The following is a 15,379-nucleotide window of genomic DNA, read 5'->3' as shown; positions in this document are numbered from 1 at the left end:
TGCTTGCCAGTGGTGCAACAAGCAGTGTTTGCTAAAGAGCAAAGCAGATGCTGAGATGCAGTCATAACTAACAGTCATGCCCAGTTGGTTATAAATGCGCCCTCCCCCAACTCAGGCCCACACCCTTCTCTCTCTCCCAGCCCAATGGGCTCTCCCTTTGGCCACAGCATGCTAAACTACCCAGCCTGCCCAGCAGTGGGAAGACACTGCATCACTCATTCAGAGCATAATTCTATGTGCCAAACCTTACATCAGAGAAAGAATCTCCATAAGTAAACCCCCCTCCCTAGAGTACCTCAGAGCTTTGCCTTACGTCTTCTAGAATGAGAGGTTTCCTCATTCTAGAAATCCTTCAAGTGTCTCCAGGAACCCTGTGGTGTGATAGACACATCGATCATAAAAGCAGAGGCTGAACGAAACATTGAGAGGCAACTTGAGTCAAAGCGTCCCCATTTTCAGACACAGACACATTTAAACAAACTCTACAAGAGGAGAATCTACCACCTATATTATTTTAAGCCCTAGAGGCAGAAATTCCATGATCTTTCATAATAACTCAAGTTATTGACAGTGGTGGGTGGTTTGCTTTTCATCGCAATGAAGATCATGACACAGTCTTTGATTAGACCTAATGACATTAAAAGCTTTAAAAGTCATCGGAGGCTTATATCAAGGAATGAATGCTAAATGACTGTAAAGTCAAAATCTGTAAATACTTTGTGTGTCTGCATGTGAACGTCAAGATGATCAGTGTTTGGACACTGAAACAAAGAAAACAAAATATTTGGAGACTGAAACAGAAAACAAAATGAGGCGATGGGTGAAACAGAAGAAAGCATAGAATTTATTGACTGTTTTGGTTTCAGAAAAATACTTCTGTGAATTTTCTATACTCCTGCCCTGCAACCATATCAGCAAAAGGACAACCATTCACCTTGATCACAAATTAGATCATCAGAAATCTGGAAGACATTACTGCCCACAGGTTTGCTCAGGGGAGTCTCCTGGCATTGCCAGTAGGTGCCATGAAGCAGAGAACCTACATTTCATCTACCGTCTGCTCCTAAACTCTTAACCGCTTAGGTGCTCTTCTACCAGAGAACTGCTGATTATAGTATATTTGAGGTTGCCCAATAATGAGCTGATTTTTAAAAAGTACTCTCATACAAGAAAATTCGGAAGGGAATCTACACACCCATAGGCCAGGACCACTGCCTTAAGAAAAAAAGAAAAAGATCACTAATTATATCCAAACTATAAAAATCAACATACAAAAGCCCAACAAATGACAAATGATCTATCTGAACAAGTGTGCTATTGAGTGAATCAGCACAGCATATGGAAGGCATGAGGGTACACCCTTCAGAGGATGCAAAGGGGAGGAAGACATAGTGACTGCCTCCAGCCAAACACCTTTCCAGGGAGACAGAGACCTCACAATGTACCATGGAAGAGAGAACACACTTACATCTGCCAAAGAAAACACAGGCAGCCTTACCAAGAAAGTGGCATCAGAACTTAGCCTTGCATAATAGCAAATATTTCAGTGCCCTTTTTTTTAAGAAAAATAAATCTTCATTTATTTACATAACAATAGTCAGCTTTTCAGCTCTTTGTGAGAGAATGCATTCCTGACTGATAAAGTGAAAAATGCCAAGAACCATAGCTATCCTTTTTTAATTATTGAGATATAATCAACATGTAACATGATATTTGTTTCAGATGTACAACATAATGATTTGATATTTTTATATATTGTGAAATGACCACCACCATAAGTCTAGCTAACATCTGTCATCATACAAAGTTACCAAAAAAAATTTTGTGTATCGTTTTGACTGTAACAAGAAAGCTGCAACTCGGACTGTCTTCAATAAGAAAAGATTTTTGTTTCACATGACAAGAGGCAGAGAGGGCTCTAGGTTCAGCATGCACAACTTTGTGATATCGGTCAGGTTCTCTCCATCTCCTCCTCTATCATGCATCCTCCATCTTCACTTTTATCTTTGGTTGGGTAGTAATAATTTAAGTATCGCATCCAGATATGGCCACTTCCAAAGAAAGGTGAGGGGCACCTTCATTGGAAAGATAAAGACTTTCCCAGTGGATTTCCTGTACATCTCACTGGCCAGGATTAGGCCATATAATGTTTCCCAAACCAACCGTTGCAAAGGACAGGGCATTCCCAAGATTGGAGTAGAATACCCATCCTTTGCAGTGGAAAGTATTTGGGGTAGTCATCACAATGGATTATACGCAATTAAACAGGCAGAAATGGAGGTTGGGTGTTCCCAGTGAAGAGAATATGACAAACAACAGCAGGAGTCAGAAAATACTGGGCATGAAAATAAGAATGTGTGACCACGAATGAGATGCAGAAGATGTAGGAAGAGGGGAAGGAAAAGAAAGAGAAGGAAAAATGATAATGAAAAGTATCATTTATTAGGCATTTATGTGCCAGGCATTATAACCATAAATTTACATATGTCATCAAATTTAATTGTCACGATGACTGTTTTGTAAGGGATATTATTACCCCCATTTTATAGATGACAAGATTGACGCTGACAAGAGATTTAAGAGATTGTCCAAGTTTACATAACCAGTAAGTGGTGGAATCAGAATTTAACTGCAGATCTATTTGATTCCAAAATTCATATTTTAGTGGACACAGGAATCTATTTCAGCTAAAGAATAGGGGACATGTATAGAGGGCACTGGAAAATAAGGATAGAAAATAATTGGACCTGTGCTGTGGAAGAATTTAATACCAAAATAAGGAATTTGGATTTTATTCTATAGGCCAAAGGAGATACTGAAAATCTTTGAGTGGAAAAAAAAAAAAAAAGTCAAAATTAGAACTGTATTTTAGAAGGAATATCGTATCCATGATTTGTAGAATGGATTATGGTAGGAAATTAGACAACTGAATGACCTAAAAGGCTATGGCAATAATCTGGCAAATCATGAGAAGGATTTGAATTAAGTTAATGGCAGGGGTGCTGTGGGGGGGGGTGAGAAGAATCTTGGAATTTGACAAATGATTGTAGGATATGAGGGATTAGGGAGAGGGTGGAGTGAAAGACGACTCAGAGCTTTGAAGTCCTGGAAACTGGTCAAATGGTGGCATTATTCACTTTAGAAGGGACATCAAGAAGAGTTGGTTAGCCGGTGGGAGGAAGGGCAAGGCTTACTCCTCACTTCTTAAAACTCCTTGAGCAGAACCTTGATATTCAGCACAAGTTGAGACAACAAAACAGGAAAGATTGGTGCTAGAGACTGCAAGAGGAGAGACACACCAAATACTTATGTTTTTTCCACCTTTCCAAATACGTCTTTGATTTCCTTTCCTCAGTCCCTTCATTGTTTGGCAATTGCTCCATTACTATATGGGCTAAAACATATGGAGACAGTATAACTCAAATACGCCCATTTCGCTACTTGTCAACCAAGGTGTTGACTACAAGGAGAGTTTGCCATGAGGAAACCCAATTAAGGAATACTGAAATTCACAGAAATAAATTGGTGAAGGTCGTACGATAAGCAAAAAGATTTCCTCCTTTCAAAATAGCTCTTATGAGTACTCCCGCAACATGGCTTAATTTATAAATACACATTCAAAAGTGTTACCTGTACACGTATAGCAATACTCTTCTTAATTTGTACATTAAAATTGCACCAAATAAGATCACAGTTGTGTTTATGTTAAAATTCGTCTATATTTGTTCTCCTTGACTGCCATGATCAGTATTAGGACACCCACAATTTTATTACTATAATTCTCAAATTTTAACCACACTTGAGGCCCAGAAGCCAATCATAAGAGTTTTAGCTGATTGAGCAATATTATAATGTCGTTATTTCTACTTTGTATTACCATGTATGTTATATTGCTTTTTCATTGTTTTCCATTAAAACAATGAGCATTTATTGGCTCACAGTTCTGTAAGTCATAAATCAAGCATGGCATGACTGGGTTTTCTGCTTAGGATATCACAAGGCTGAAACCAAGTTGTCAGCCATCTGAGCTTGGAAGTTCCAGGAAAAATTCACTTTCAAGCTCATATTTGTTGTTGGTAGAATTCAGTTCTTTGCAGTTGTAGGACTGAAGTCCCAATTTTCTCCTTGGCTACTGACTAGAGGCCATTCTCAGGTGCTTTCCATGTAGCCCCCATGTGCCGTTCATATGACGTTTGTTTAATTTCTGACAGGCCTGCCAGTGAGCATCTCTGGGACCCTCTCCTTTACTACCAGCCAGACAAAACTGTTTGCTTTTAGAGAACTCCTGTGGTTAGGTTTTGCCCACCCAGATCATTTAATATCTTAATATCAAATGACCGGTAACTTTAATTACATCTCCAAAATCCCTTTGTCACATAAGATAACATAATCACAGGAATAACACCAGGAGGCATAGATTATGGCACCATCTTAGAATTCTGCTTGCCTTACATGCTATTACATTTTTTCTATAATTTGTATTGTTTAGAGTTATCATACCTGTTATACATTCCTAATAAATTCTGAACAACTTGTCCCATTAATCTCCCAGATACTATGTTTATCTCTTTTTTTCTACTTGACTTTAAAAAGGCATTTTCCTTTTGCCTTACTCCATTCTATCACACTTCTTGTTGCTTTTTTCCTTTATTTCTCCTTCCTTATGTATTTTTTCTCTGTCCATCTCCACCCCCCTCTTTCTCTGTCTCCAGGTAAGGATATTGTCATTTTGAGTGCATTTTACATGTAGATGCTCTGTAATTAGTAACAACGACATGTTACACTTTCATGGTGTTGCCCATCAAAACTACAAAGCTTATAAATTTTAATTATGCCTCACAACGTATTTGTGAGGATGAGGAGGGTGATGATTCTATTTTACAGATGGGAAAACTAAGACGCAAAGAGGTTGAGCATCATTCCTAACCCATCCATGTAACAGAGAAAAGAAGGGTTGAAACCTGGTAGTTTGTCTTCTTCTTCCTCGGATAATTTTCAGGGAGTTTTTTTTTTTAAGTCTCTCTCAATGATTCTCATTTTAGAAAATGTCTCCCTTCATCACTGGTATTTCTGCTGCCTACTAGAATCCATGCAGGATTGATATATGGTCAGGAAAGAGCCACCAGTGAGCCACTGGAAGGCCTGACAGAATGTGTGGAGGAAAATTGTTAGGGGAAAGAGAACCAGAGCCAAACTTTAATAGTGGCTTGAATTAATTGGAGAGCAGGTGTCAGATCATCACCAAACCCCTGAACTAAAAGGGATCATGGATGCCATCTAGTTCTCACTTGATGAGTAATGAAAATGAGGCTAAGAGAAGTGAAGTGGCTTAAACTTTATTTCAGAATGAGCGTAGACCTGAGCTGGTTTCAGAGTTCCAGTGCTGGGATGCCCAGAGCAATGGCCTTTTAGCTCACTTTTCCTTTAGGAATTCAATAAGTTTATTTTGATATTTATATGGGAGGGAAAAGGTCCATGAATATCTAAATAATTTGAAAAAAAGATTAGCAAAGGTGGTGAGTTACCCTACCAAAATAAAAACATACCATAAAGCCATAAATAAAATAATGCAATATAACACAGACACTAAAAACAGTGAAGCAGAATGAATGGGGCAGAAGCAGACTCACATATAAAGGGAGCTTACAACATCACTGATCATCAGGGAAATGTAAATCGAAACCACAATGAAATGTCACCTCACACCTGTTAGAATGGCTGTTACAAAAAGATAAGAGACAAGTGTTGGCGAGGATGTGAAAAAAAGGAATGTTTATACACTGTTGGTGGGAATGTAAATTGGTACAGTCACTATGGAAAACAGTGTGGAGGTTCCTCAAAAAATGAAAAATAGGAGTACTGCATGATTCAACAATCCCACCCAGGGTATATATCCAAAGGAAACAAAAACACTGTCTTGAAGAGATATCTACGTCCTTACTGCAGCATTAGTCACAACAGCCAAGACATAGAAACAACTTAAATGTGCATTGATAGGTGAATGGATAAAGAAAATTTGGTGTGTGTGTGTGTGTGTGTGTGTGTGTGTGCGCGCGCGTGCGCTAATATCATTCAGTTATCAAAAAAAAGAAGGAAGTACTTCATAAACATAGGTGGGCAACATAGGTGGAACTCAAGAACATTATGCTAAGTGAAGTAAGTCAGACAGAAAAAGACAAATACTGTATGTTCTCCATTACAAGTGGAATCTAAAAAAGCTGAACTGGTAGAAATAGAGAGCAGAATAGTAGTTGCCAGAGGCTGGGGGATGGAGGAAATGAAGAGATATTGGTCAAATGGCACAAACTATCAGCCATATCATGAATAAGATCTTGGGATTGACTGTACAGCCTGGTGACTAGAATTAACAATACTGCCTCATGTACATGAAAGTTGTTAAGAGAGTAGATCTTAAATTTTATCACCACATACACACAAAAAAGGGGATTATGTGAGGGTAAGGATGTGGTGATCGTTTAGTAATGTATACACGCAACAAATCATCACATTATACCTTAAACTTAAATAGTTATATGTCATTAATATCACTATAAATCTAAAAAAGTAAATAAAATAAAGTTTAATATGCAACAAAGTTGTATCCATAAACCATTGGAGAAAGTATAAACTGGTAAATGGTGGTAGGAAAACTGGCTTAGTATAGGGAGGGAAATAAAAAAGGAACTCCTTGTTGGATTACAGACCTAAATGTGAAATATGATGCTATAAAATGTATTTATTTATACATTGATTTATTGAGCACCTACTCTGTGCCAAGCACTAGTCTACGTCCTAAGCACACATTGGTTTGCAAAACAGACTAAGATCCCTTCCTTGGAGGAGCTTACATTCTAGAAGAGGAGACAGACAGCAGAGAATCAACAAAATAAATAATAATCAAATAAGTGAAAAGGAGGAAAAAGGAATACGGATGGGTAGGAAGCGTAGTTATGGAGTCAAAATTTTTCAAAGGAGTCCTCAGGATAGGATTCAACGAGAAGGTGATGTTACGACACAGGCTCAAAAGAGGTGAGGGAGTCAGCCATGTGCCTATCTGTGGAAGAGTATTACAGGAAGAGAAAGCAGCCAGTGCAAAGGCTCTAAGGGGAGATGTTCCTGTCATGTTCTAGGAACAGGAAGGATGTCAGCATGGCTGGAGCAGAGTACGTGTGGGGCTCGCAGTGGGAAGTCCTTAACAGGTTTTGAGCAGGAGTGACATCATCTGACTTACACTCTTAAAGGAAACCTGCAGCTGCAGTGTTGCAAAAAAGAGTAAGGGGGCAGGTGTAATTGCATTAATCCAAGTGAGAGCTGATGGGATGGTGGCTTTGATGGTAGCAACAGAGGTAGAACAAGGTGGTGAGAATCTAGATACATTTTGAAGCTAACCTTACCAGATTTCCTGACAGATTGAGTGAGCAGTATGAGAGAAGAAGAAGTCTAGTATGAACAGAGTTTTTGATCTTAGCAATTAGAAGAATAGAATTGCCATCAATTGAGTTAATAAAGTACAATATAAGGGTATATATTTTGAACTAGTGGTAGGGAAGTACTTCTTAAATAAAGCCCCAAAGTACAAAAGAGAAAGCCAAAAATTGATGACCTTGATTATATAAATATTAATGATTTCAGTTAAATGAATTATACCATGGAAAAAGTTATCAAACAGATGACAGTTTAGGAGAAATTATTTGAAATTTCTAAAATTAACAGGCACAGCAGTGCCCTTAATCCATGGGGACTATGTTCCAAAATCCCCAATTGATGCCTGAAACCACAGATAGTACCAAACCCTATCTATTTTAGGTTTGTTTTTCTATACATACATACCTGTGTTAATGTTTAATTTATAAATTAGGTATAGTAAGAGATTAACAACAATAACTAATAGTAAAATAAAATAATTATAACAATATACTTTGGTAAAAGTTATGTGAATGTTGTGTCTCTCTCTTTCAAAATGTCTTATTGTACTGTACTCACATTTTCATTTAAAGGAAGAACTTTATGGCTTCCCTTTGGCATGTCCATATTCAGCATCACCACTCTTGAGTGCTGTGGCCGTTATTAAGTAAAACAAGGACCTGAACACAAGCACTGTGATACCATGACATTCAATTTGATAACCAAGGTGGTTACTAAGTGACTAATGGGTGAGGAGGAAGGGCATGAATACGCTGGACAATGGGATGAGTCACATACCAAACAGAACCAAGCAGAAGGCATGAGATTTCATCACGCTACTCAGAGTGGCACAGAATTTAAAACTTACAAATTGTTTATTTGTAGAGTTTTCCATTTAATATTTTCAGACCATAGTTGACCACAGGTAACTGAAAACACAGAAAGTGAAACCATAGATAAAGGGGGACTACTGTAGTAAATATCTAAAATATGTGAGAAAGTCTTACAAATCAACAACAACAAAAAAAAGATGGGAATCCACAAAACAATGGTCAAAAAAAAGTCACAGCAGAGATATCTCAAAACACAAATACTGTGAGGAAACAGAATATAATAAAAATTACAGAAATTCAAATGAAATCAACAATGAGATCTTATTTTACACCTATCATATTGGCCAAAATCACAAAGCAGAATAATACCTGGTGATGTTGGAGACATGGGGACATGGGAACCTTATGTGCTCCTGGTGGGAGGGTGAAACAGTGTGTATGATGTCAGTACATAGTCAAACTTAGTACATAATTCTTATAACCCAGCAATCTCATTCATGGGTATGAATCTTCCAAAGAAATTTTTACACATAACCTTAAGTGGAATAATATAGTAATATTCATGTCAATCTTATTTGTGAGTGTTGGAGACAATCTAGATGTCCATTTCTGAGGGAATGGATAAGTAAAATGTGAAAGATATACACCATAAAATATAATGTGGAGGTTAAAAATGAAAGGATTAGAAGAACACACAACTACCTGGATGGGTCTTTAAAATATAATGTTGGGGGAAACAAAACATAAATAACAGAATTATTTCTATACAAAAAAAAAAACATTTATGTAAATTTAAAATACACATACTTGTGGTATATCCATACAACAGAATCTTACTCAGTAATAAAAATGAATAAACTACTACTGATGCATACAACTTGAATGGATCTCAAGGGAATTATGTTGAGTGGGAAAAAAAATCTCAAAAGTTACACATAATATGAATTTTTATGTCACATTCTCTAAAATTATGAAGGTAGAGAAGAGTTTATAGTTATCAGGGCTTGTAGATTGTCAAAGGAGGTTGTGGAGTAGCAGAAGGGAGCCATGTGATGATGGTGATGGACCAATTTAGTATCTGGAATGTAGAAGTGATTACATGAAGCTACACAGCAGATAAAATGTGTGGAACTATAAGCACATGCATAAAAATGCAAACAAGTGCTTATAAACTTGTGACGTTTGAATAAACTGTAGATTTGTACCAATAGCAATTTTCTGAGTTAAGTAGTGTACTGTGGTTATAGTGTACTATGGATATAGCATTCCATGGCCTTGTAGGAGGTTAGGCGAAGGGTTCATGGGACCTTCCTGTATAATTTTTTGAAAATTACTGTTGCTCTATAATTATTTCAGGTTAAATGTACATGCATACACATACAACACATTTTTTTAAAGAACACATACAAATAAAATAATATATGACAAATGTATTAGAACGGTCGTCTGTACTAGGAAGAGAATAAGAGGAAATGAGGAAGACGATGACAGATAACAAGGATGGATAGATGATAGATAGGTAGGTAGATAGATAGGACATAAAGGAGACTTGCACAGGTCAATGTTTATACTAAGCTATATACTAAGAAATAAAATAACTCAACTCTGTACCTCTGGGAAAAACAAAAGTCAAGACACAAGAATTTTAGAGCACAATGACCTCACTTTGAAATAAAAGTCTATTTGCTTAGCAAAAGAACAGGGGGGAGAAAAGGTTAAGTATAGCTTTGTCTGAATGATGGAACTATAGATTATTTTTATTTACGTATTATAGTTTTCCAATGTTTAATGAGTTTATGTGCTATTATCATCAGAAACAATAAACATATTTAAAGACATTTAAAGTTATAAAGATTATTACAGATTATGAAGACATATATACAAGTTCTATTTAAAGTAACAAGGAAGCATATGCCTTCTAACCTCTTCTCTTTTACATTCTTCCTCTTATAAGCTCACACATCCTTATAATTTGAAGGGCTACAAATACAAAAATAGCATCCTTGAACTCAGCATCTCACCTGTATTCCTTCTTTCTAACTGCCTGCTGTGCATCTCTGACTAGATGTCCTTCCAGAATCTCCAATCCAACACAACAAAAATTGCTGCAAACCTTCCTGACCTCTGTATTTTTGTAAATGGCACCACCAGTGTTCTGCTCCATGTAAGCTGCCAGGACGTAATAATATAACCACTTTCACTGGCCAATGTACAAAATGCAGAAAAGAAAAGTTGAAGTTTTCAGGCATGTCTGATAATTCTTGAGAGACCTGAATTAAGAGTTTAAGGTGAACAGACATTTATCAGGTAGGCAGGGTAGGAGTGCATGGTGTATTTGGAGAACTTCAAATCTCTGGTTTGACTAGAACACCTACTGCAGGTAGGAATGGGTGATGAATACAAAAGACAGTCTGGAGCAAAGAGGGGTCTTATAAGTCATATAAGAACTATGAACTTCATTTTTTAATGATAAAGAGCTACTGAAGAAATTTATGCAGAGAAATGGGATAATTCAATTTGTATTTTAGAAAGACAAGTCCAGTTGGTAGTGTTGAGGATTATTTGAAAGGAGCAGAGGTAAAGAGAGCAATGAGGCTGCTATTGCAATAGTCCTGGCCAAAGATAATGAGTGGGGAGAGAGAAGTGGATAGACTCAAGAATCAGCTAGCAAGTAGAATTCACAGGATCTCATGAGTGGTCAGATGAAACAGGTGAGAGAAATGAAAGTATCAGACAATGTTTTGACCTGTGCAACTGGCATCGTTAATCAAGTAGCTTCTGTGCTCTTTTGAAATACAGTCTACATTCACACTTTCTATTTCTCCTGCGATCAATCTAATTAAGGGCCTTATTGCTCTCCCATGACTACTTTAATAGCTTCTAACTGGTATCCAAGACTAGAGTTTTCTCTTCAGTCTTTCAACTCATTGCACGTATCACTCAGTACAGTCTTTAACATCTTCAAAAGTTTGCTATTGCTTACAGCAATACCATGTCAACTCCTTCACTTGGAATGACAAGGCCTCATTAATTGGATCATAAACTCTACTTTCAACAAGATTTTTCACGTACCCTAGTTATAAGAATATTGCGATTTTCTGGTCAAAATGGTGAAGTAGGTAAATGCTGTACTTGCCTCCACTCATGACCACATCAACCAAACTATAGAACAACCATCACTGAGAATCGCCTGAAGTCAAGCTGAACTGAAGCCCTACAGTTAAGGGCATACAGAGGAAGTTATTTGGAGACTGGTAGGAGGGCTAGAGATGCGGAACAGGCTGGCCCAACACCTGCATATGACCATTAAAAATTGGGAAAGACATCTCAGCTGCAGAAGTTTCCCATGGAGGAGCAAGGGACCCCAACTCCACACCAGCCTCCCCAGTCCAGTGTCCCAGTTCCATGCAGAGAAGTCCCCACAGCTTCTGGCTGTGAAAACAAGTGGAGATTGTGGCTGAGTGAACTGGAGGGAGGCTGGAATCCCAGCTCTTCCTCTTAAAGTTCCCGCACTTACTCGTTCACAGACTCACTTGCTCTGAGATCCAACGCTGTGGCAGCAGCTCCAAAGGTGCCAAGGACATATGGGGAGGAACTGAAATGTCTGGCTTCAGATGAGTGCTGGAGGGGCAGCTTCCTCCCAGGCAGAAGTACTGGCAGGAGCTACAGTTTCTTTGTCAAGCCCTCTCCTGACCCAGCGTGCAGAAGCAGGTGGCCACCATATCTCCATCAAACTGGCTAACACCAGCCACCCCACCCTGGTGATTTCCTGAGACCCGTATCCCATCCAACTTGCAGGCCCATCCAACTGCGTCCAGTGGCTTTTCCGGACAAACTCCCTGCCTTGGGTCATGCATCAGACTTTCCTAAAATCTCTCCAAGGTTCACAAACCCCAAACAAGGAGCATCTGGCTTCAGCATGTGCCCTGCCTCTGGCTTAGCAGCCCTAAGCCAGTTCTAGTAACAGCTGGCCTCAGTTCATGGTTTGGCCTCTCAGGTACCTCCAAGTACAGCACAGGTGGTGACCATCTGAAGATTACTTTGAGGCTCATGCACGGTGGGGCCAGGCATGGCACAATCTACAGCTGAACTAGGCCTGCAGCAGGCCCCCTCCCAGCAGGTCCTGGATCTGACATGCCTGGTGGTCAGCTACAGTCTGAGCTGGAACATCACCTGGCTGCCTCCAAGGAGGACACACCCAAAGGACACACTTGGCAGACACTAGAGCCCTGCTAAAAAGCAAATCCTACTCTGTAGGGTCAGCCTTTCCACAACAGGTCCTTCACTATTATCATGGCCAGTCCTCACAACTAATGAGCCCAAGGTTAAATCCCTCTTATTGATATGCAAACATTAACCAAGGCTCAACTACAACAGGAGAGCACACACAACCCCCACAAGGGACACACCTGGAGGACGAGCTCTGGTAACCAGGAAGGGAAACTGTGCCACTGGACCCCATAGGACACCAACCACATTGAGCCACTCTACTAAGACTGGGGGGCATAGCAGCCCTACCTAGTACATAGACACAAACACAGTGAGGCAGCCAAAATGAGGAGACAAAGAAACATGTCCCAAATGAAAGAACAGAACAAAGCTCCAGAAAAAGAACTAAACAAAATGGAGACAAGCAATCTACCAGACTCAGAGTTCAAAACACTGGTTAAAAGGATGCTCAGTGATCTCAGGGAGAACTTCAACAAAGAGACAGGAGACATAAAAATGGAGGCAGAAAACATAAAAAAAGGACCAGTTAGAAATGAAGACTACAATAACTGAAATGAGGAATACATTAGAGAGAATCAACAGTAGATTAGATGATGCAGAAGTCCGAACCAGTGATTTAGAAGATAAGGTAGCAGAACAACCCAATCAGAACAGCAAAAAGAAAAAAGAATCCAAAAAAAAAAAAAAAAAAAAAAAAAAAATGACAAGAGTTTAAGGGGCCTCTGGACAAAATCAAATTGTACCAACTTTTGCATCATAAGGTTACCAGAAGGTGAAGAGAGAGAGCAAGGAATTGAAAACCTATTTGAAAAAAATAATAATGGAAAATTTCTCTAATCTGATGAAAGAAATAGATATACAAGCCCAGAAATCACAGAGTCCCAAACAAGATGAACCCAAACAGGCCCACACAAAGACACAGCATAATTAAAATGCCAAAGTTTAAAGACAAAGAAAGAACTTTAAAAGCAGCAATAAATAGAAAAGCAGTTAGTTACCTACAGGGGAGCTCCCATAAGACTGTCAACTGATTTCTCAACAGAAATTTGCAGGCCAGAAGGCACAAAATATTCAAAGTGATGAAAAGCAAGAACCTACAACCAAGATTACTCTACCCAGCAAAGCCATCATTTAGAATCGAAGGGCAGATAGTGAGCTTCCCAGACAAGAAAAAAAACTAAAGGAGTTTATCACCATCAAACTAGTATTACAAGGAATCTTAGGGGGACTTCTTTAAGATGAAATATATATATATGTATATGTGTATATATATATGAGTAATATACAAATATATAATATGTATACATATATATGTATATATGTATGTATATATATATGACTAATATATATATACATATATACATATATGTATACATATTATATATTTGTATATATTTATGAGTAATATATTATATATATATATATTTATGAGTAATAAAGTGGCAATAACTACATATCTATCAAAACTTACTTTCAATGTAAATGGATTAAATGTTCCAATCAAAAGACATAGTATGGCTGAATGCATAAGAAAACAAGACTCATACATATGTTGCCTACAAGAGACTCACTTCAGATCAAAAGGCACATAGACTGAAAGTAAAGGAATGGGAAAAAGATATTTCATGAAAATTAAAAAAGAAAAAAAACCTGGGATAGCAAACCTATACCAGACATTATACATTTTAAAACAAAGGCTATAACAAGAGACAAAGAAGTACCCATTGATCCCACTTCAGGGTATTTATCTGAAGAAACCCAAAACACTATCTCAAGGGGACATGTGCATCCATATGTTCATTGCAGCATTGCTTATAATAGCCAAGATGTGGAGGCAGCCTGGGTGTCCATCAATGAGTGAATGGATAAAGAGGAGGTGGTACATATACACAATGGAATATTGTTGGGCCATGGAAGGGAATGGGTTCTTGCCATCTGCAGTGGCATGGATGTACCTGGAAGGTACTGTACTGAGTGAAGTATGTTAGACAGAGAAAGACAGATGCAATGTGATTTCACTTATATGTGGAATCTAAAGAACAAAATAAACAAACAAAACAGAAAGAAACTCACAGATACAGAGAAATGTTGATGGTTGCCAGATGGGAGAGGAATTAGGGGGTGGGTGAAAAGGGGGAAGGGATTAAGAAGTACAAATTGGTTGTTACACAGTAGTCATGTGGATGCAGGGTATAGCATAAGGAATATAGTCAATAATATTGTAGTAACTATGTATGGTGTCAGATGGATACCAGATTTGTTGGGGGTGATAGATGGGGGGGGTTAGGAAGCAGGGTGAAAATATGAAGGGTTTAAGAAGTACAAATTTGTAGTTACAAAATAGTCATAGGGATGCAAAGTAAAGCATAGAAAATATAGCCAATAATATGGTATTAACTATGTATAGTGCCAGGTGGATACTAGACTAGTCAGGGGATCACTTCTTAAATTATATAAATGTTTAACCACTATGTTGTACACCTGAAATTAATACAAAATAATATTGAATGTCAACTGTTAATTTAAAAATTAAAACGAAGGGGGAAAAGGTGAAGGGAAATAATAGGTTTAAATTTCCAGGTAGAAAATAAATAAGTCATTGGGATATAATATACAACACAGGAAATACAAGGGGATCAAAACATATGGTAAATATTTGAATAAAAAAATATATTACAGTAAAAGACACATTGCCATTAATCACCCTCAAAATATGCCCCCTCACTTCAAACACTTTTCCTATCATTCTTGCCACTTTCTGAAGCAGTTCTGGAAGTCTTCTTTTGTGAGTGTCTTTATTTCATTCTCCATCATGATAACACTCCGTGTCACACATTGCTTCTGATACAGCTATTTCTGTCAAATAAAAATATCATGGTGTGTCCTCAGCCACCTTATTCACTGGATCTGGC

This window comes from Rhinolophus sinicus, chromosome 15, assembly GCF_057876585.1.
Source record: "Rhinolophus sinicus isolate RSI-liver-muscle chromosome 15, RSI-T2T, whole genome shotgun sequence".
Lineage (NCBI taxonomy): Eukaryota > Metazoa > Chordata > Mammalia > Chiroptera > Rhinolophidae > Rhinolophus > Rhinolophus sinicus.
The sequence above is the reverse complement of the archived record's forward strand: the minus strand, read 5'-3'. Positions refer to the sequence as shown.